Genomic DNA, 22,068 nt, shown 5'->3' with positions numbered 1-22,068 from the left:
GACGACCGGAGGGAGTTCTGTGCACGGCATCGAGTTATTCCCATAGGTCCATAGCTACCGATCCGACCAGATGTAGGCATGTATTGGCCCAGTTGTAAGGGGCATCGTGGCCTCTAGGAGCAGCCCTCTAACTATTAGGAGCAGGAGGTGCATAAGCTGTGTTCCCTGACCGGGAATCGAACCCGGGCCGCGGCGGTGAGAGCGCCGAATCCTAACCACTAGACCATCAGGGAGACATAAGAGCACATGGGCTTACAGCCATCAAAGCACCCGGCAGGATAGTGTTTTGGCCGATATCGAAGACCACCACTAGAGGGAGTACAGTGGTTACCACTATTGGTTTAGAAGCCTTGCGGGGCCTGTTGTTTAACAATAGGGAAGCACAAAAGGCCCCCCTGACAGAGGCAGTCAGGCATGGCAGATACTCACACCCCAAAGTCAGGTTTGGCCACAAAAGCCCTGCAGGGCACAGGGCCAGTGGCGCAATGGATAACGCGTCTGCCTACGGAGCAGAAGATTCTAGGTTCGACTCCTAGCTGGCTCGTAGTTTCCTCTTTTGAGGAAGCAATGTTAAGGAATGGTTTGATACTTTCCTTTTTCGCCTTGAGGGCGGCGCCAGAGTCACCTCGGCTTGCATATAATAAGAGCTTCAAACTCGGCCTGCGCATGACAGACGACCGGAGGGAGTTGTGTGCACGGCATCGAGTTATTCCCATAGGTCCATAGCTACCGATCCGACCAGATGTAGGCATGTATTGGCCCAGTTGTAAGGGGCATCGTGGCCTCTACGAGCAGCCCTCTAACTATTAGGAGCAGGAGGTGCATAAGCTGTGTTCCCTGACCGGGAATCGAACCCGGGCCGCGGCGGTGAGAGCGCCGAATCCTAACCACTAGACCATCAGGGAGACATAAGAGCACATGGGCTTACAGCCATCAAAGCACCCGGCAGGATAGTGTTTTGGCCGATATCGAAGACCACCACTAGAGGGAGTACAGTGGTTACCACTATTGGTTTAGAAGCCTTGCGGGGCCTGTTGTTTAACAATAGGGAAGCACAAAAGGCCCCCCTGACAGAGGCAGTCAGGCATGGCAGATACTCACACCCCAAAGTCAGGTTTGGCCACAAAAGCCCTGCAGGGCACAGGGCCAGTGGCGCAATGGATAACGCGTCTGCCTACGGAGCAGAAGATTCTAGGTTCGACTCCTAGCTGGCTCGTAGTTTCCTCTTTTGAGGAAGCAATGTTAAGGAATGGTTTGATACTTTCCTTTTTCGCCTTGAGGGCGGCGCCAGAGTCACCTCGGCTTGCATATAATAAGAGCTTCAAACTCGGCCTGCGCATGACAGACGACCGGAGGGAGTTGTGTGCACGGCATCGAGTTATTCCCATAGGTCCATAGCTACCGATCCGACCAGATGTAGGCATGTATTGGCCCAGTTGTAAGGGGCATCGTGGCCTCTACGAGCAGCCCTCTAACTATTAGGAGCAGGAGGTGCATAAGCTGTGTTCCCTGACCGGGAATCGAACCCGGGCCGCGGCGGTGAGAGCGCCGAATCCTAACCACTAGACCATCAGGGAGACATAAGAGCACATGGGCTTACAGCCATCAAAGCACCCGGCAGGACAGTGTTTTGGCCGATATCGAAGACCACCACTAGAGGGAGTACAGTGGTTACCACTATTGGTTTAGAAGCCTTGTGGGGCCTGTTGTTTAACAATAGGGAAGCACAAAAGGCCCCCCTGACAGAGGCAGTCAGGCATGGCAGATACTCACACCCCAAAGTCAGGTTTGGCCACAAAAGCCCTGCAGGGCACAGGGCCAGTGGCGCTACCCGGCGAGCGCTCGCCTACCTCGCTTCCTCCTTTACTGGCCAACCGCGGGGCTCCTCGCGTCCAAATAAAAAGAGAGCGAGTTCAATTGTCGCCAATGGAAGATCTCCCCCGCGGTGGTTTCTTTCCAATCAAAGCGCCTCCCGTCGCACGTCCGTCCGTCTGCCAATAAAATCGCCGGACTCCTTTTTCATTTCTCCTCCCCTCCCCTCCCCTCCCCTCCCTCCCCGATCAAAACACACCGTCCCTTGCGGGATTCCAACCAATCACGCGCCGTCTTTTCGGGTCGCTGTTCCGGTCTGGGGCCAGAGCGGATATGGAAACGCTACTTGCTTTAACGTGGGCTTACACATTACCGGATACAGTAGGCGGGCTCTAGACGAGATCTGAGCAAAGGGCAGCAAATAGAAACCACACGGGAGGGCTATGAACAGCTGTAGAGTGAAGTGAGCCACATTCTCTTAATGCAGCGTCCGACGTTGTCACGTTTAAAAACAAACAATTGTCACTTAGAGACCTTTGGATGCAATGGACACTTGGACACTGGCTTTGTTATCCTAACACTCAAGGTAAGTTTCGTGACTTCTACAAATTACTATGGTAATGGTCTGGTCATCTGCATGAAATTCATTACCATACATACAATAACATTCTTCAAGTAGGCAATAGGCATGGTGATGGTGTCTGCTACTGTCTTTCATTTGATCCATGGCTGGCCAATACTATCTAGTTAATGCTTTATTTGTAAAGACATTTTAATATAGGCCTATCCTATGGATTACATAGCTAAGTTACTGTCCTGCTATTGCAATATTAGGCTATTATTATATGTATATATATTTTTTAAGGTATTGTCAGTGTCATTGAAACATTAAGATAAGGAGTCATATAGTATGTTAATGAAAGTGAAAAGGAGAAAACTGCATTTGGCTCAACAACAAAGCATAACAAACAAATTAGTGGTTTATAGATCTATGTGTTTCTCTTATACATTTAGTACAAAAGGACCTACATGTAAACAAGCCATTGTGCTTTCTTGGGTTTAAATCCTATTAGTAGACATTGTATCTGATTCTGAACTGTACTGTGCTTTTCCTTTGTGAACTGCTAACAAAGTAACTATTCAATCAAAACCATAAAGACACTCAGAGTTAAGGGTCTGTGCAAATAAAACATTTGAGAACCAGTATATCAGTGTCATACATATTCTGACGAAAACCTGTATGGAGACTTGACATTCTGTAATTGGATCTTATGATCAAAATAAGAACATTATAATAGTGTGTAAATCTGTGCCACATACAAATGTCTGTGTACAGACATAGATGACCCCTGCATGATGGCTGCTAAAAAGATAACGTCATGGTGGGATCTGATGTGTGATGGGCATACTGTATTATCACATAGGCAAACATAAACTGTCACCTGTGTGACACTGAATTTGTATTGATTATACATATTTCTCTCTATTTCTCCTTTGCTGTCTCCCAGACCTCAGCTGTTCTCTCTGCACCTCTTCACCAAAGGCGAAGCGCCTCCACGGCCAGATTCAACAAGCGGACAGTGCAGGCAAATTCATGCAGAAAGTGGCCAGTTCAGAACACAGGAAACAGGACATAATACTGTACACTGCCCAAAAATACAGACACCATATCAAAAGAGGAGTGGCTAGCAGACAACAAAAAATAAATGAGCAGATGTTTGCCTCTCCCTTACTTAAATTTGTGATGTAGCTGAGACTTGTTTTATTATTCTTGTGCAAAGTGTGATGCCACCAGAGCCATCAACATATTGTCGCTGTCGGGCAGAAACCATGTCCCATTCCTTTTATTTTATTGTAAATGAATGCCCTACTTTATCATACACGAGTGTTGCATAAAAGTAGTGAAAATAGCAGATCTACAAGCCCACAACACATCAAAGTGTTGTCAGCTTGTAGATCGTCTATTTTCACCATGTTAGCAGATCTATAGGCCCACAAGATGCTGACGTGTTGTCAGCTTGTAGATCAGTTATTGTCACTATTTTAGATACTTTTTAAATAGTGATAAGAAATAAGTGATAAGTAACGTTTTGGACATACAGGGTTTCCACCCAAGAGTGATGATGTATTCATATATATTTGTTGTCACCATGTTTATGTTGTATGTGGGATTAATACCCTGTTGTATTTGAATCTTTTAGATTAAAATTATATTTACCTTTCATGCAGTTGCATTTTTTTACTTAATTAAATATGTTATGCTTTTACCTCAATGGTTGACTTTGTTGATCCCCATTGGAAATAAGTCCAGATGTCATAATATTGTTGATGTTTGTTTGTTGTAACTCATAAAGAGTAAGATTTTAAAAGAAATGTCAGCAGCATTAGTTAGAATGAATGAAATACAAGGTACTTCTAAGTGAATTTGTTCCAAACCAAGATGAAATAAATACTGATCTGCATTTGCAGTGGATCCTGAATAAGAGAAAATAATTATTATGTTATATAATTATATAAAATAATAATAATTATAAGTATAACAATACATACAATGTACAGTGAATATATAAATGCATATATACTGTGTACATCTATCACCAGTGAATATAAATAGATGTACAATACATCTATGAATGAAGTACAGTCTCACAAGGGTTATACTTAACAGGCATCTGTCAATATGTGCCAATGTACCGTAGGCCTACATGTTATATTGTAGTAATACAATAGTACAAATAGGTAGATGATGGTGAGAAAATTGATTTTGTGGTCCATTTAGAGATGGTTAAAACAATGAGGACGTTTCTTTCATTCATTGAGTTTTATTTTTGCATGGCGTAGGTGGGAATCGAACACCTGACCCGGCGTAGGTGGGAATCAAACCCACGACCTTCGGATCCTCAGCAACCATACCTAAAATCGACAAAAGTCACAATTTTCATGAATCTATCATATATACTCATAAACCACTTGGACAGATCACTGGGGAGATGCACACGAAGACTGGCCTGTTGCATTTTTCATCCCTTCCACGCTCGTTTTCTCTTTCTTTCTCTCTTTCTCCTCTTTTTTCCTTCTTCCCCCTTCTCCCCCTCTCCCCTTCCATTTTTTTCCCCCTTCCCCCCCTAGGTAGGCAATTGTTCCCCAGCCCTGGCGCAATGGATAACGCGTCTGCCTACGGAGCAGAAGATTCTAGGTTCGACTCCTAGCTGGCTCGTAGTTTCCTCTTTTGAGGAAGCAACGTTAAGGAATGGTTTGATACTTTCCTTTTTGGCCTTGAGGGCGGCGCCAGAGTCACCTCGGCTTGCATATAATAAGAGCTTCAAACTCGGCCTGCGCATGACAGACGACCGGAGGGAGTTCTGTGCACGGCATCGAGTTATTCCCATAGGTCCATAGCTACCGATCCGACCAGATGTAGGCATGTATTGGCCCAGTTGTAAGGGGCATCGTGGCCTCTACGAGCAGCCCTCTAACTATTAGGAGCAGGAGGTGCATAAGCTGTGCTCCCTGACCGGGAATCGAACCCGGGCCGCGGCGGTGAGAGCGCCGAATCCTAACCACTAGACCATCAGGGAGACATAAGAGCACATGGGCTTACAGCCATCAAAGCACCCGGCAGGATAGTGTTTTGGCCGATATCGAAGACCACCACTAGAGGGAGTACAGTGGTTACCACTATTGGTTTAGAAGCCTTGCGGGGCCTGTTGTTTAACAATAGGGAAGCACAAAAGGCCCCCCTGACAGAGGCAGTCAGGCATGGCAGATACTCACACCCCAAAGTCAGGTTTGGCCACAAAAGCCCTGCAGGGCACAGGGCCAGTGGCGCAATGGATAACGCGTCTGCCTACGGAGCAGAAGATTCTAGGTTCGACTCCTAGCTGGCTCGTAGTTTCCTCTTTTGAGGAAGCAATGTTAAGGAATGGTTTGATACTTTCCTTTTTCGCCTTGAGGGCGGCGCCAGAGTCACCTCGGCTTGCATATAATAATAGCTTCAAACTCGGCCTGCGCATGACAGACGACCGGAGGGAGTTCTGTGCACGGCATCGAGTTATTCCCATAGGTCCATAGCTACCGATCCGACCAGATGTAGGCATGTATTGGCCCAGTTGTAAGGGGCATCGTGGCCTCTACGAGCAGCCCTCTAACTATTAGGAGCAGGAGGTGCATAAGCTGTGTTCCCTGACCGGGAATCGAACCCGGGCCGCGGCGGTGAGAGCGCCGAATCCTAACCACTAGACCATCAGGGAGACGTAAGAGCACATGGGCTTACAGCCATCAAAGCACCCGGCAGGACAGTGTTTTGGCCGATATCGAAGACCACCACTAGAGGGAGTACAGTGGTTACCACTATTGGTTTAGAAGCCTTGTGGGGCCTGTTGTTTAACAATAGGGAAGCACAAAAGGCCCCCCTGACAGAGGCAGTCAGGCATGGCAGATACTCACACCCCAAAGTCAGGTTTGGCCACAAAAGCCCTGCAGGGCACAGGGCCAGTGGCGCAATGGATAACGCGTCTGCCTACGGAGCAGAAGATTCTAGGTTCGACTCCTAGCTGGCTCGTAGTTTCCTCTTTTGAGGAAGCAACGTTAAGGAATGGTTTGATACTTTCCTTTTTGGCCTTGAGGGCGGCGCCAGAGTCACCTCGGCTTGCATATAATAAGAGCTTCAAACTCGGCCTGCGCATGACAGACGACCGGAGGGAGTTCTGTGCACGGCATCGAGTTATTCCCATAGGTCCATAGCTACCGATCCGACCAGATGTAGGCATGTATTGGCCCAGTTGTAAGGGGCATCGTGGCCTCTACGAGCAGCCCTCTAACTATTAGGAGCAGGAGGTGCATAAGCTGTGTTCCCTGACCGGGAATCGAACCCGGGCCGCGGCGGTGAGAGCGCCGAATCCTAACCACTAGACCATCAGGGAGACATAAGAGCACATGGGCTTACAGCCATCAAAGCACCCGGCAGGACAGTGTTTTGGCCGATATCGAAGACCACCACTAGAGGGAGTACAGTGGTTACCACTATTGGTTTAGAAGCCTTGCGGGGCCTGTTGTTTAACAATAGGGAAGCACAAAAGGCTCCCCTGACAGAGGCAGTCAGGCATGGCAGATACTCACACCCCAAAGTCAGGTTTGGCCACAAAAGCCCTGCAGGGCACAGGGCCAGTGGCGCAATGGATAACGCGTCTGCCTACGGAGCAGAAGATTCTAGGTTCGACTCCTAGCTGGCTCGTAGTTTCCTCTTTTGAGGAAGCAACGTTAAAGGACCTACACCATGAATTTTCACTTTTTCTATTTTAAAACCTTTTTTTGGGGTCCCACTGGCACCTTCTATCCTCACAAAGTCCTATTTCTGTACATTGTGTCTTTCTCTGGTTTTGGGAAGACATGAAAAGCTTTCCACGGGTTCTCAGAACAGTGCTGTTCTGAGAGTTGACGCATGTGACGTCACACGCGTTTCCCGTTTTTATTTTCAGAGTCAAAAAAAGAAAAAAAAAAAAAAAAAAAAAAATTCAAATTTTTTTTTTTTAAAAACTTTTCTTTTCAAATTTTTTTTTTCAAAAACTGTCAAAAAGTTAAAAAAAGATTTTTTTTTCAAAAAACTTTTTTTCAAAAAACTTTTTTTTTCAAAAACTTTTTTTTTCCAAAAACTTTTTTCAAAAAACTTTTTTTTCAATAAACTTTTTTTTTTCAAAACACTTTCAAAAAACTTTTTTTTTCAAAAACTTTTTTTTTTTCAAAAAACTTATTTTTTTTCAAAAAACCTCTTTTTTTTCTGGAAAAACCCCACTAGATGCGCCCCTGAGCAAACAGAGTCCGTTTTGGTATTGCAGCTGGAGAGCCTCATTATAGTAGAGCTAGAACAAACAAAAAGAATGGTCAGAGTGTTTGTTGAGGGTTAAAACCTGTCTAAGACTCAATTTTGCGCATATATCTATACAAAAAATATAGTTTTAAAAGCATGGTATAGGCCCTTTAAGGAATGGTTTGATACTTTCCTTTTTGGCCTTGAGGGCGGCGCCAGAGTCACCTCGGCTTGCATATAATAAGAGCTTCAAACTCGGCCTGCACATGACAGACGACCGGAGGGAGTTCTGTGCACGGCATCGAGTTATTCCCATAGGTCCATAGCTACCGATCCGACCAGATGTAGGCATGTATTGGCCCAGTTGTAAGGGGCATCGTGGCCTCTACGAGCAGCCCTCTAACTATTAGGAGCAGGAGGTGCATAAGCTGTGTTCCCTGACCGGGAATCGAACCCGGGCCGCGGCGGTGAGAGCGCCGAATCCTAACCACTAGACCATCAGGGAGACATAAGAGCACATGGGCTTACAGCCATCAAAGCACCCGGCAGGACAGTGTTTTGGCCTATATCGAAGACCACCACTAGAGGGAGTACAGTGGTTACCACTATTGGTTTAGAAGCCTTGCGGGGCCTGTTGTTTAACAATAGGGAAGCACAAAAGGCCCCCCTGACAGAGGCAGTCAGGCATGGCAGATACTCACACCCCAAAGTCAGGTTTGGCCACAAAAGCCCTGCAGGGCACAGGGCCAGTGGCGCAATGGATAACGCGTCTGCCTACGGAGCAGAAGATTCTAGGTTCGACTCCTAGCTGGCTCGTAGTTTCCTCTTTTGAGGAAGCAACGTTAAGGAATGGTTTGATACTTTCCTTTTTGGCCTTGAGGGCGGCGCCAGAGTCACCTCGGCTTGCATATAATAAGAGCTTCAAACTCGGCCTGCGCATGACAGACGACCGGAGGGAGTTCTGTGCACGGCATCGAGTTATTCCCATAGGTCCATAGCTACCGATCCGACCAGATGTAGGCATGTATTGGCCCAGTTGTAAGGGGCATCGTGGCCTCTACGAGCAGCCCTCTAACTATTAGGAGCAGGAGGTGCATAAGCTGTGTTCCCTGACCGGGAATCGAACCCGGGCCGCGGCGGTGAGAGCGCCGAATCCTAACCACTAGACCATCAGGGAGACATAAGAGCACATGGGCTTACAGCCATCAAAGCACCCGGCAGGATAGTGTTTTGGCCGATATCGAAGACCACCACTAGAGGGAGTACAGTGGTTACCACTATTGGTTTAGAAGCCTTGCGGGGCCTGTTGTTTAACAATAGGGAAGCACAAAAGGCCCCCCTGACAGAGGCAGTCAGGCATGGCAGATACTCACACCCCAAAGTCAGGTTTGGCCACAAAAGCCCTGCAGGGCACAGGGCCAGTGGCGCAATGGATAACGCGTCTGCCTACGGAGCAGAAGATTCTAGGTTCGACTCCTAGCTGGCTCGTAGTTTCCTCTTTTGAGGAAGCAATGTTAAGGAATGGTTTGATACTTTCCTTTTTCGCCTTGAGGGCGGCGCCAGAGTCACCTTGGCTTGCATATAATAAGAGCTTCAAACTCGGCCTGCGCATGACAGACGACCGGAGGGAGTTCTGTGCACGGCATCGAGTTATTCCCATAGGTCCATAGCTACCGATCCGACCAGATGTAGGCATGTATTGGCCCAGTTGTAAGGGGCATCGTGGCCTCTACGAGCAGCCCTCTAACTATTAGGAGCAGGAGGTGCATAAGCTGTGTTCCCTGACCGGGAATCGAACCCGGGCCGCGGCGGTGAGAGCGCCGAATCCTAACCACTAGACCATCAGGGAGACATAAGAGCACATGGGCTTACAGCCATCAAAGCACCCGGCAGGACAGTGTTTTGGCCGATATCGAAGACCACCACTAGAGGGAGTACAGTGGTTACCACTATTGGTTTAGAAGCCTTGCGGGGCCTGTTGTTTAACAATAGGGAAGCACAAAAGGCCCCCCTGACAGAGGCAGTCAGGCATGGCAGATACTCACACCCCAAAGTCAGGTTTGGCCACAAAAGCCCTGCAGGGCACAGGGCCAGTGGTGCAATGGATAACGCGTCTGCCTACGGAGCAGAAGATTCTAGGTTCGACTCCTAGCTGGCTCGTAGTTTCCTCTTTTGAGGAAGCAACGTTAAAGGACCTACACCATGAATTTTCACTTTTTCTATTTTAAAACCTTTTTTTGGGGTCCCACTGGCACCTTCTATCCTCACAAAGTCCTATTTCTGTACATTGTGTCTTTCTCTGGTTTTGGGAAGACATGAGATGAAAAGCTTTCCACGGGTTCTCAGAACAGTGCTGTTCTGAGAGTTGACGCATGTGACGTCACACGCGTTTCCCGTTTTTATTTTCAGAGTCAAAAAAAAAATATATTAAAAAAAAAAAAATTTTCAAAATTTTTTTTTCAATAAACTTTTTTTTTCAAAACACTTTCAAAAAACTTTTTTTTTCAAAAACCTTTTTTTTTTCAAAAAACTTATTTTTTTTCAAAAAACCTCTTTTTTTTCTGGAAAAACCCCACTAGATGCGCCCCTGAGCAAACAGAGTCCGTTTTGGTATTGCAGCTGGAGAGCCTCATTATAGTAGAGCTAGAACAAACAAAAAGAATGGTCAGAGTGTTTGTTGAGGGTTAAAACCTGTCTAAGACTCAATTTTGAGCATATATTTATACAAAAAATATAGTTTTAAAAGCATGGTATAGGCCCTTTAAGGAATGGTTTGATACTTTCCTTTTTGGCCTTGAGGGCGGCGCCAGAGTCACCTCGGCTTGCATATAATAAGAGCTTCAAACTCGGCCTGCGCATGACAGACGACCGGAGGGAGTTCTGTGCACGGCATCGAGTTATTCCCATAGGTCCATAGCTACCGATCCGACCAGATGTAGGCATGTATTGGCCCAGTTGTAAGGGGCATCGTGGCCTCTACGAGCAGCCCTCTAACTATTAGGAGCAGGAGGTGCATAAGCTGTGTTCCCTGACCGGGAATCGAACCCGGGCCGCGGCGGTGAGAGCGCCGAATCCTAACCACTAGACCATCAGGGAGACATAAGAGCACATGGGCTTACAGCCATCAAAGCACCCGGCAGGACAGTGTTTTGGCCTATATCGAAGACCACCACTAGAGGGAGTACAGTGGTTACCACTATTGGTTTAGAAGCCTTGCAGGGCCTGTTGTTTAACAATAGGGAAGCACAAAAGGCCCCCCTGACAGAGGCAGTCAGGCATGGCAGATACTCACACCCCAAAGTCAGTTTTGGCCACAAAAGCCCTGCAGGGCACAGGGCCAGTGGCGCAATGGATAACGCGTCTGCCTACGGAGCAGAAGATTCTAGGTTCGACACCTAGCTGGCTCGTAGTTTCCTCTTTTGAGGAAGCAACGTTAAGGAATGGTTTGATACTTTCCTTTTTGGCCTTGAGGGCGGCGCCAGAGTCACCTCGGCTTGCATATAATAAGAGCTTCAAACTCGGCCTGCGCATGACAGACGACCGGAGGGAGTTGTGTGCACGGCATCGAGTTATTCCCATAGGTCCATAGCTACCGATCCGACCAGATGTAGGCATGTATTGGCCCAGTTGTAAGGGGCATCGTGGCCTCTACGAGCAGCCCTCTAACTATTAGGAGCAGGAGGTGCATAAGCTGTGTTCCCTGACCGGGAATCGAACCCGGGCCGCGGCGGTGAGAGCGCCGAATCCTAACCACTAGACCATCAGGGAGACGTAAGAGCACATGGGCTTACAGCCATCAAAGCACCCGGCAGGACAGTGTTTTGGCCGATATCGAAGACCACCACTAGAGGGAGTACAGTGGTTACCACTATTGGTTTAGAAGCCTTGCAGGGCCTGTTGTTTAACAATAGGGAAGCACAAAAGGCCCCCCTGACAGAGGCAGTCAGGCATGGCAGATACTCACACCCCAAAGTCAGCTTTGGCCACAAAAGCCCTGCAGGGCACAGGGCCAGTGGCGCAATGGATAACGCGTCTGCCTACGGAGCAGAAGATTCTAGGTTCGACTCCTAGCTGGCTCGTAGTTTCCTCTTTTGAGGAAGCAACGTTAAGGAATGGTTTGATACTTTCCTTTTTGGCCTTGAGGGCGGCGCCAGAGTCAACTCGGCTTGCATATAATAAGAGCTTCAAACTCGGCCTGCGCATGACAGACGACCGGAGGGAGTTGTGTGCACGGCATCGAGTTATTCCCATAGGTCCATAGCTACCGATCCGACCAGATGTAGGCATGTATTGGCCCAGTTGTAAGGGGCATCGTGGCCTCTACGAGCAGCCCTCTAACTATTAGGAGCAGGAGGTGCATAAGCTGTGTTCCCTGACCGGGAATCGAACCCGGGCCGCGGCGGTGAGAGCGCCGAATCCTAACCACTAGACCATCAGGGAGACATAAGAGCACATGGGCTTACAGCCATCAAAGCACCCGGCAGGACAGTGTTTTGGCCGATATCGAAGACCACCACTAGAGGGAGTACAGTGGTTACCACTATTGGTTTAGAAGCCTTGCGGGGCCTGTTGTTTAACAATAGGGAAGCACAAAAGGCTCCCCTGACAGAGGCAGTCAGGCATGGCAGATACTCACACCCCAAAGTCAGGTTTGGCCACAAAAGCCCTGCAGGGCACAGGGCCAGTGGCGCAATGGATAACGCGTCTGCCTACGGAGCAGAAGATTCTAGGTTCGACTCCTAGCTGGCTCGTAGTTTCCTCTTTTGAGGAAGCAACGTTAAGGAATGGTTTGATACTTTCCTTTTTGGCCTTGAGGGCGGCGCCAGAGTCACCTCGGCTTGCATATAATAAGAGCTTCAAACTCGGCCTGCGCATGACAGACGACCGGAGGGAGTTCTGTGCACGGCATCGAGTTATTCCCATAGGTCCATAGCTACCGATCCGACCAGATGTAGGCATGTATTGGCCCAGTTGTAAGGGGCATCGTGGCCTCTACGAGCAGCCCTCTAACTATTAGGAGCAGGAGGTGCATAAGCTGTGTTCCCTGACCGGGAATCGAACCCGGGCCGCGGCGGTGAGAGCGCCGAATCCTAACCACTAGACCATCAGGGAGACATAAGAGCACATGGGCTTACAGCCATCAAAGCACCCGGCAGGACAGTGTTTTGGCCGATATCGAAGACCACCACTAGAGGGAGTACAGTGGTTACCACTATTGGTTTAGAAGCCTTGTGGGGCCTGTTGTTTAACAATAGGGAAGCACAAAAGGCCCCCCTGACAGAGGCAGTCAGGCATGGCAGATACTCACACCCCAAAGTCAGGTTTGGCCACAAAAGCCCTGCAGGGCACAGGGCCAGTGGCGCAATGGATAACGCGTCTGCCTACGGAGCAGAAGATTCTAGGTTCGACTCCTAGCTGGCTCGTAGTTTCCTCTTTTGAGGAAGCAACGTTAAGGAATGGTTTGATACTTTCCTTTTTCGCCTTGAGGGCGGCGCCAGAGTCACCTCGGCTTGCATATAATAAGAGCTTCAAACTCGGCCTGCGCATGACAGACGACCGGGAGTTCTGTGCACGGCATCGAGTTATTCCCATAGGTCCATAGCTACCGATCCGACCAGATGTAGGCATGTATTGGCCCAGTTGTAAGGGGCATCGTGGCCTCTACGAGCAGCCCTCTAACTATTAGGAGCAGGAGGTGCATAAGCTGTGTTCCCTGACCGGGAATCGAACCCGGGCCGCGGCGGTGAGAGCGCCGAATCCTAACCACTAGACCATCAGGGAGACATAAGAGCACATGGGCTTACAGCCATCAAAGCACCCGGCAGGATAGTGTTTTGGCCGATATCGAAGACCACCACTAGAGGGAGTACAGTGGTTACCACTATTGGTTTAGAAGCCTTGCGGGGCCTGTTGTTTAACAATAGGGAAGCACAAAAGGCCCCCCTGACAGAGGCAATCAGGCATGGCAGATACTCACACCCCAAAGTCAGGTTTGGCCACAAAAGCCCTGCAGGGCACAGGGCCAGTGGCGCAATGGATAACGCGTCTGCCTACGGAGCAGAAGATTCTAGGTTCGACTCCTAGCTGGCTCGTAGTTTCCTCTTTTGAGGAAGCAATGTTAAGGAATGGTTTGATACTTTCCTTTTTCGCCTTGAGGGCGGCGCCAGAGTCACCTCGGCTTGCATATAATAATAGCTTCAAACTCGGCCTGCGCATGACAGACGACCGGAGGGAGTTGTGTGCACGGCATCGAGTTATTCCCATAGGTCCATAGCTACCGATCCGACCAGATGTAGGCATGTATTGGCCCAGTTGTAAGGGGCATCGTGGCCTCTACGAGCAGCCCTCTAACTATTAGGAGCAGGAGGTGCATAAGCTGTGTTCCCTGACCGGGAATCGAACCCGGGCCGCGGCGGTGAGAGCGCCGAATCCTAACCACTAGACCATCAGGGAGACGTAAGAGCACATGGGCTTACAGCCATCAAAGCACCCGGCAGGACAGTGTTTTGGCCGATATCGAAGACCACCACTAGAGGGAGTACAGTGGTTACCACTATTGGTTTAGAAGCCTTGTGGGGCCTGTTGTTTAACAATAGGGAAGCACAAAAGGCCCCCCTGACAGAGGCAGTCAGGCATGGCAGATACTCACACCCCAAAGTCAGGTTTGGCCACAAAAGCCCTGCAGGGCACAGGGCCAGTGGCGCAATGGATAACGCGTCTGCCTACGGAGCAGAAGATTCTAGGTTCGACTCCTAGCTGGCTCGTAGTTTCCTCTTTTGAGGAAGCAACGTTAAGGAATGGTTTGATACTTTCCTTTTTGGCCTTGAGGGCGGCGCCAGAGTCACCTCGGCTTGCATATAATAAGAGCTTCAAACTCGGCCTGCGCATGACAGACGACCGGAGGGAGTTGTGTGCACGGCATCGAGTTATTCCCATAGGTCCATAGCTACCGATCCGACCAGATGTAGGCATGTATTGGCACAGTTGTAAGGGGCATCGTGGCCTCTACGAGCAGCCCTCTAACTATTAGGAGCAGGAGGTGCATAAGCTGTGTTCCCTGACCGGGAATCGAACCCGGGCCGCGGCGGTGAGAGCGCCGAATCCTAACCACTAGACCATCAGGGAGACATAAGAGCACATGGGCTTACAGCCATCAAAGCACCCGGCAGGACAGTGTTTTGGCCGATATCGAAGACCACCACTAGAGGGAGTACAGTGGTTACCACTATTGGTTTAGAAGCCTTGCGGGGCCTGTTGTTTAACAATAGGGAAGCACAAAAGGCTCCCCTGACAGAGGCAGTCAGGCATGGCAGATACTCACACCCCAAAGTCAGGTTTGGCCACAAAAGCCCTGCAGGGCACAGGGCCAGTGGCGCAATGGATAACGCGTCTGCCTACGGAGCAGAAGATTCTAGGTTCGACTCCTAGCTGGCTCGTAGTTTCCTCTTTTGAGGAAGCAACGTTAAAGGACCTACACCATGAATTTTCACTTTTTCTATTTTAAAACCTTTTTTTGGGGTCCCACTGGCACCTTCTATCCTCACAAAGTCCTATTTCTGTACATTGTGTCTTTCTCTGGTTTTGGGAAGACATGAAAAGCTTTCCACGGGTTCTCAGAACAGTGCTGTTCTGAGAGTTGACGCATGTGACGTCACACGCGTTTCCCGTTTTTATTTTCAGAGTCAAAAAAAAAAAAAAAAAAAAAAAAAAAATTCAAATTTTTTTTTTTTAAAAACTTTTCTTTTCAAATTTTTTTTTTCAAAAACTGTCAAAAAGTTAAAAAAAAGATTTTTTTTTCAAAAAACTTTTTTTCAAAAAACTTTTTTTTTCAAAAACTTTTTTTTTCAAAAAACTTTTTTCAAAAAACTTTTTTTTCAATAAACTTTTTTTTTTCAAAACACTTTCAAAAAACTTTTTTTTTCAAAAACTTTTTTTTTTTCAAAAAACTTATTTTTTTTCAAAAAAACTCTTTTTTTTCTGGAAAAACCCCACTAGATGCGCCCCTGAGCAAACAGAGTCCGTTTTGGTATTGCAGCTGGAGAGCCTCATTATAGTAGAGCTAGAACAAACAAAAAGAATGGTCAGAGTGTTTGTTGAGGGTTAAAACCTGTCTAAGACTCAATTTTGCGCATATATCTATACAAAAAATATAGTTTTAAAAGCATGGTATAGGCCCTTTAAGGAATGGTTTGATACTTTCCTTTTTGGCCTTGAGGGCGGCGCCAGAGTCACCTCGGCTTGCATATAATAAGAGCTTCAAACTCGGCCTGCGCATGACAGACGACCGGAGGGAGTTCTGTGCACGGCATCGAGTTATTCCCATAGGTCCATAGCTACCGATCCGACCAGATGTAGGCATGTATTGGCCCAGTTGTAAGGGGCATCGTGGCCTCTACGAGCAGCCCTCTAACTATTAGGAGCAGGAGGTGCATAAGCTGTGTTCCCTGACCGGGAATCGAACCCGGGCCGCGGCGGTGAGAGCGCCGAATCCTAACCACTAGACCATCAGGGAGACATAAGAGCACATGGGCTTACAGCCATCAAAGCACCCGGCAGGACAGTGTTTTGGCCTATATCGAAGACCACCACTAGAGGGAGTACAGTGGTTACCACTATTGGTTTAGAAGCCTTGCGGGGCCTGTTGTTTAACAATAGGGAAGCACAAAAGGCCCCCCTGACAGAGGCAGTCAGGCATGGCAGATACTCACACCCCAAAGTCAGGTTTGGCCACAAAAGCCCTGCAGGGCACAGGGCCAGTGGCGCAATGGATAACGCGTCTGCCTACGGAGCAGAAGATTCTAGGTTCGACTCCTAGCTGGCTCGTAGTTTCCTCTTTTGAGGAAGCAACGTTAAGGAATGGTTTGATACTTTCCTTTTTGGCCTTGAGGGCGGCGCCAGAGTCACCTCGGCTTGCATATAATAAGAGCTTCAAACTCGGCCTGCGCATGACAGACGACCGGAGGGAGTTCTGTGCACGGCATCGAGTTATTCCCATAGGTCCATAGCTACCGATCCGACCAGATGTAGGCATGTATTGGCCCAGTTGTAAGGGGCATTGTGGCCTCTACGAGCAGCCCTCTAACTATTAGGAGCAGGAGGTGCATAAGCTGTGTTCCCTGACCGGGAATCGAACCCGGGCCGCGGCGGTGAGAGCGCCGAATCCTAACCACTAGACCATCAGGGAGACATAAGTGCACATGGGCTTACAGCCATCAAAGCACCCGGCAGGACAGTGTTTTGGCCTATTTCGAAGACCACCACTAGAGGGAGTACAGTGGTTACCACTATTGGTTTAGAAGCCTTGCGGGGCCTGTTGTTTAACAATAGGGAAGCACAAAAGGCCCCCCTGACAGAGGCAGTCAGGCATGGCAGATACTCACACCCCAAAGTCAGGTTTGGCCACAAAAGCCCTGCAGGGCACAGGGCCAGTGGCGCAATGGATAACGCGTCTGCCTACGGAGCAGAAGATTCTAGGTTCGACTCCTAGCTGGCTCGTAGTTTCCTCTTTTGAGGAAGCAACGTTAAGGAATGGTTTGATACTTTCCTTTTTGGCCTTGAGGGCGGCGCCAGAGTCACCTCGGCTTGCATATAATAAGAGCTTCAAACTCGGCCTGCGCATGACAGACGACCGGAGGGAGTTCTGTGCACGGCATCGAGTTATTCCCATAGGTCCATAGCTACCGATCCGACCAGATGTAGGCATGTATTGGCCCAGTTGTAAGGGGCATCGTGGCCTCTACGAGCAGCCCTCTAACTATTAGGAGCAGGAGGTGCATAAGCTGTGTTCCCTGACCGGGAATCGAACCCGGGCCGCGGCGGTGAGAGCGCCGAATCCTAACCACTAGACCATCAGGGAGACATAAGAGCACATGGGCTTACAGCCATCAAAGCACCCGGCAGGATAGTGTTTTGGCCGATATCGAAGACCACCACTAGAGGGAGTACAGTGGTTACCACTATTGGTTTAGAAGCCTTGCGGGGCCTGTTGTTTAACAATAGGGAAGCACAAAAGGCCCCCCTGACAGAGGCAGTCAGGCATGGCAGATACTCACACCCCAAAGTCAGGTTTGGCCACAAAAGCCCTGCAGGGCACAGGGCCAGTGGCGCAATGGATAACGCGTCTGCCTACGGAGCAGAAGATTCTAGGTTCGACTCCTAGCTGGCTCGTAGTTTCCTCTTTTGAGGAAGCAATGTTAAGGAATGGTTTGATACTTTCCTTTTTCGCCTTGAGGGCGGCGCCAGAGTCACCTTGGCTTGCATATAATAAGAGCTTCAAACTCGGCCTGCGCATGACAGACGACCGGAGGGAGTTGTATGCACGGCATCGAGTTATTCCCATAGGTCCATAGCTACCGATCCGACCAGATGTAGGCATGTATTGGCCCAGTTGTAAGGGGCATCGTGGCCTCTACGAGCAGCCCTCTAACTATTAGGAGCAGGAGGTGCATAAGCTGTGTTCCCTGACCGGGAATCGAACCCGGGCCGCGGCGGTGAGAGCGCCGAATCCTAACCACTAGACCATCAGGGAGACATAAGAGCACATGGGCTTACAGCCATCAAAGCACCCGGCAGGACAGTGTTTTGGCCGATATCGAAGACCACCACTAGAGGGAGTACAGTGGTTACCACTATTGGTTTAGAAGCCTTGCGGGGCCTGTTGTTTAACAATAGGGAAGCACAAAAGGCCCCCCTGACAGAGGCAGTCAGGCATGGCAGATACTCACACCCCAAAGTCAGGTTTGGCCACAAAAGCCCTGCAGGGCACAGGGCCAGTGGTGCAATGGATAACGCGTCTGCCTACGGAGCAGAAGATTCTAGGTTCGACTCCTAGCTGGCTCGTAGTTTCCTCTTTTGAGGAAGCAACGTTAAAGGACCTACACCATGAATTTTCACTTTTTCTATTTTAAAACCTTTTTTTGGGGTCCCACTGGCACCTTCTATCCTCACAAAGTCCTATTTCTGTACATTGTGTCTTTCTCTGGTTTTGGGAAGACATGAGATGAAAAGCTTTCCACGGGTTCTCAGAACAGTGCTGTTCTGAGAGTTGACGCATGTGACGTCACACGCGTTTCCCGTTTTTATTTTCAGAGTCAAAAAAAAAATATATTAAAAAAAAAAAAAATTTCAAATTTTTTTTTTCAATAAACTTTTTTTTTCAAAACACTTTCAAAAAACTTTTTTTTTCAAAAACCTTTTTTTTTTCAAAAAACTTATTTTTTTTCAAAAAACCTCTTTTTTTTCTGGAAAAACCCCACTAGATGCGCCCCTGAGCAAACAGAGTCCGTTTTGGTATTGCAGCTGGAGAGCCTCATTATAGTAGAGCTAGAACAAACAAAAAGAATGGTCAGAGTGTTTGTTGAGGGTTAAAACCTGTCTAAGACTCAATTTTGAGCATATATTTATACAAAAAATATAGTTTTAAAAGCATGGTATAGGCCCTTTAAGGAATGGTTTGATACTTTCCTTTTTGGCCTTGAGGGCGGCGCCAGAGTCACCTCGGCTTGCATATAATAAGAGCTTCAAACTCGGCCTGCGCATGACAGACGACCGGAGGGAGTTCTGTGCACGGCATCGAGTTATTCCCATAGGTCCATAGCTACCGATCCGACCAGATGTAGGCATGTATTGGCCCAGTTGTAAGGGGCATCGTGGCCTCTACGAGCAGCCCTCTAACTATTAGGAGCAGGAGGTGCATAAGCTGTGTTCCCTGACCGGGAATCGAACCCGGGCCGCGGCGGTGAGAGCGCCGAATCCTAACCACTAGACCATCAGGGAGACATAAGAGCACATGGGCTTACAGCCATCAAAGCACCCGGCAGGACAGTGTTTTGGCCTATATCGAAGACCACCACTAGAGGGAGTACAGTGGTTACCACTATTGGTTTAGAAGCCTTGCAGGGCCTGTTGTTTAACAATAGGGAAGCACAAAAGGCCCCCCTGACAGAGGCAGTCAGGCATGGCAGATACTCACACCCCAAAGTCAGTTTTGGCCACAAAAGCCCTGCAGGGCACAGGGCCAGTGGCGCAATGGATAACGCGTCTGCCTACGGAGCAGAAGATTCTAGGTTCGACTCCTAGCTGGCTCGTAGTTTCCTCTTTTGAGGAAGCAACGTTAAGGAATGGTTTGATACTTTCCTTTTTGGCCTTGAGGGCGGCGCCAGAGTCACCTCGGCTTGCATATAATAAGAGCTTCAAACTCGGCCTGCGCATGACAGACGACCGGAGGGAGTTCTGTGCACGGCATCGAGTTATTCCCATAGGTCCATAGCTACCGATCCGACCAGATGTAAGCATGTATTGGCCCAGTTGTAAGGGGCATCGTGGCCTCTACGAGCAGCCCTCTAACTATTAGGAGCAGGAGGTGCATAAGCTGTGTTCCCTGACCGGGAATCGAACCCGGGCCGCGGCGGTGAGAGCGCCGAATCCTAACCACTAGACCATCAGGGAGACGTAAGAGCACATGGGCTTACAGCCATCAAAGCACCCGGCAGGACAGTGTTTTGGCCGATATCGAAGACCACCACTAGAGGGAGTACAGTGGTTACCACTATTGGTTTAGAAGCCTTGCAGGGCCTGTTGTTTAACAATAGGGAAGCACAAAAGGCCCCCCTGACAGAGGCAGTCAGGCATGGCAGATACTCACACCCCAAAGTCATGTTTGGCCACAAAAGCCCCACAGGCCACAGGGCCAGTGGCGCAATGGATAACGCGTCTGCCTACGGAGCAGAAGATTCTAGGTTCGACTCCTAGCTGGCTCGTAGTTTCCTCTTTTGAGGAAGCAACGTTAAAGGGCCTACACCATGCTTTTAAAACTATATTTTTTGTATAAATATATGCTCAAAATTGAGTCTTAGACAGGTTTTAACCCTCAACAAACACTCTGACCATTCTTTTTGTTTGTTCTAGCTCTACTATAATGAGGCTCTCCAGCTGCAATACCAAAACGGCCTCTGTTTGCTCAGGGGCGCATCTAGTAGGGTTTTTCCAAAAACAAAAAGAAGTTTTTTGAAAAAAAAGAAGTTTTTTGAAAACATAATTTTTTTGACTCTGAAAAAAACTCGGCCTGCGCATGACAGACGACCGGAGGGAGTTCTGTGCACGGCATCGAGTTATTCCCATAGGTCCATAGCTACCGATCCGACCAGATGTAGGCATGTATTGGCCCAGTTGTAAGGGGCATCGTGGCCTCTACGAGCAGCCCTCTAACTATTAGGAGCAGGAGGTGCATAAGCTGTGTTCCCTGACCGGGAATCGAACCCGGGCCGCGGCGGTGAGAGCGCCGAATCCTAACCACTAGACCATCAGGGAGACATAAGAGCACATGGGCTTACAGCCATCAAAGCCATCACACCCCGAAGTCAGGTTTGGACACAAAAGCCCTGCAGGGCACAGGGCCAGTGGCGCAATGGATAACGCGTCTGCCTACGGAGCAGAAGATTCTAGGTTCGACTCCTAGCTGGCTCGTAGTTTCCTCTTTTGAGGAAACAACGTTAAGGAATGGTTTGATACTTTCCTTTTTCGCCTTGAGGGCGGCGCCAGAGTCACCTCGGCTTGCATATAATAAGAGCTTCAAACTCGGCCTGCGCATGACGGCATCACCTTATTCCCATAGGTCCATAACTACCGATCCGACCGATATGCCCAGATGTAGGCATGTATTAGCCCAGTTGTACTGGCTGGGTGTAAGGGGCATTGTGGCCTCTACGTGCAGCCCTCTAACTATTAGGAGCAGGAGGAGGGTTTATAAGCTGTTGTTGTTGTAGCCTGTTGTTTAACAATAGGGAAGCACAAAAGGCCCCCCTGACAGAGGCAGTCAGGCATGTACTCGTCCACCGTGTGCAGCCCCCCCCCCCTCTCCTCTCCCCTCTTGTTGGTTAGCATCGGCTCTCCGTGTGGTTGTAGTGTACACTTGACACATTTGTAAACTGAAGCCTTTTGCCAAAATATAGAACAGAGTATCTTAATAATCCAGTCAGCTTTCGCTTCTATCTTTGGCCGTGGCGTTTCTGTGGCGTTTTTCTCATTTGTGAGTCTGTGACACAACTGTTGGTTACTTTCTGGTTGTCTGTCTGTGTGAGAATGATCTCCCATCTTTGTCAAATAAAGGCTTTTTAATGCGTTCCTTGGCTCCGAGTGTGCGAGAAGAACTTCCCGATGGGACCCCATGCTGATTTGATCCTATATTAACTTCTAGCACCTCAAACACGACAAGACTGGAGATACTACACATGCTAAACTCTGAAGCACTCGGCTCATCTTGTTTCATTGATCTCCCATCTTGCTTGTTAAAGTTTGTTTGTGATCCATAATATAACTCCGCAAGCCTTTTTTACAGTTTCTTGATAAAAACATTTTTTTTGGTTGCCAATATGCGACCCCAAAGGCACCTTCCCGCGAACTCCACTTTGGGTCGAGACCCATAGTTTGAGAACTGCTGCACTAGACCATCG

At 48.6% G+C, this 22,068-nt stretch overlaps 1 protein-coding gene across 1 annotated transcript in view; it reads left to right on the top strand.

The window, feature by feature from the left end:
- The window catches only part of dync2h1 (dynein cytoplasmic 2 heavy chain 1), a 557,731-nt gene that overhangs the window by 462,419 nt on the left and 73,244 nt on the right, over positions 1–22,068 (top strand).

This window comes from Nannobrachium achirus, assembly GCF_963921795.1.
Source record: "Nannobrachium achirus genome assembly, chromosome: 8".
Lineage (NCBI taxonomy): Eukaryota > Metazoa > Chordata > Actinopteri > Myctophiformes > Myctophidae > Nannobrachium > Nannobrachium achirus.
This window is presented reverse-complemented; position numbering and strand designations above follow the sequence as displayed.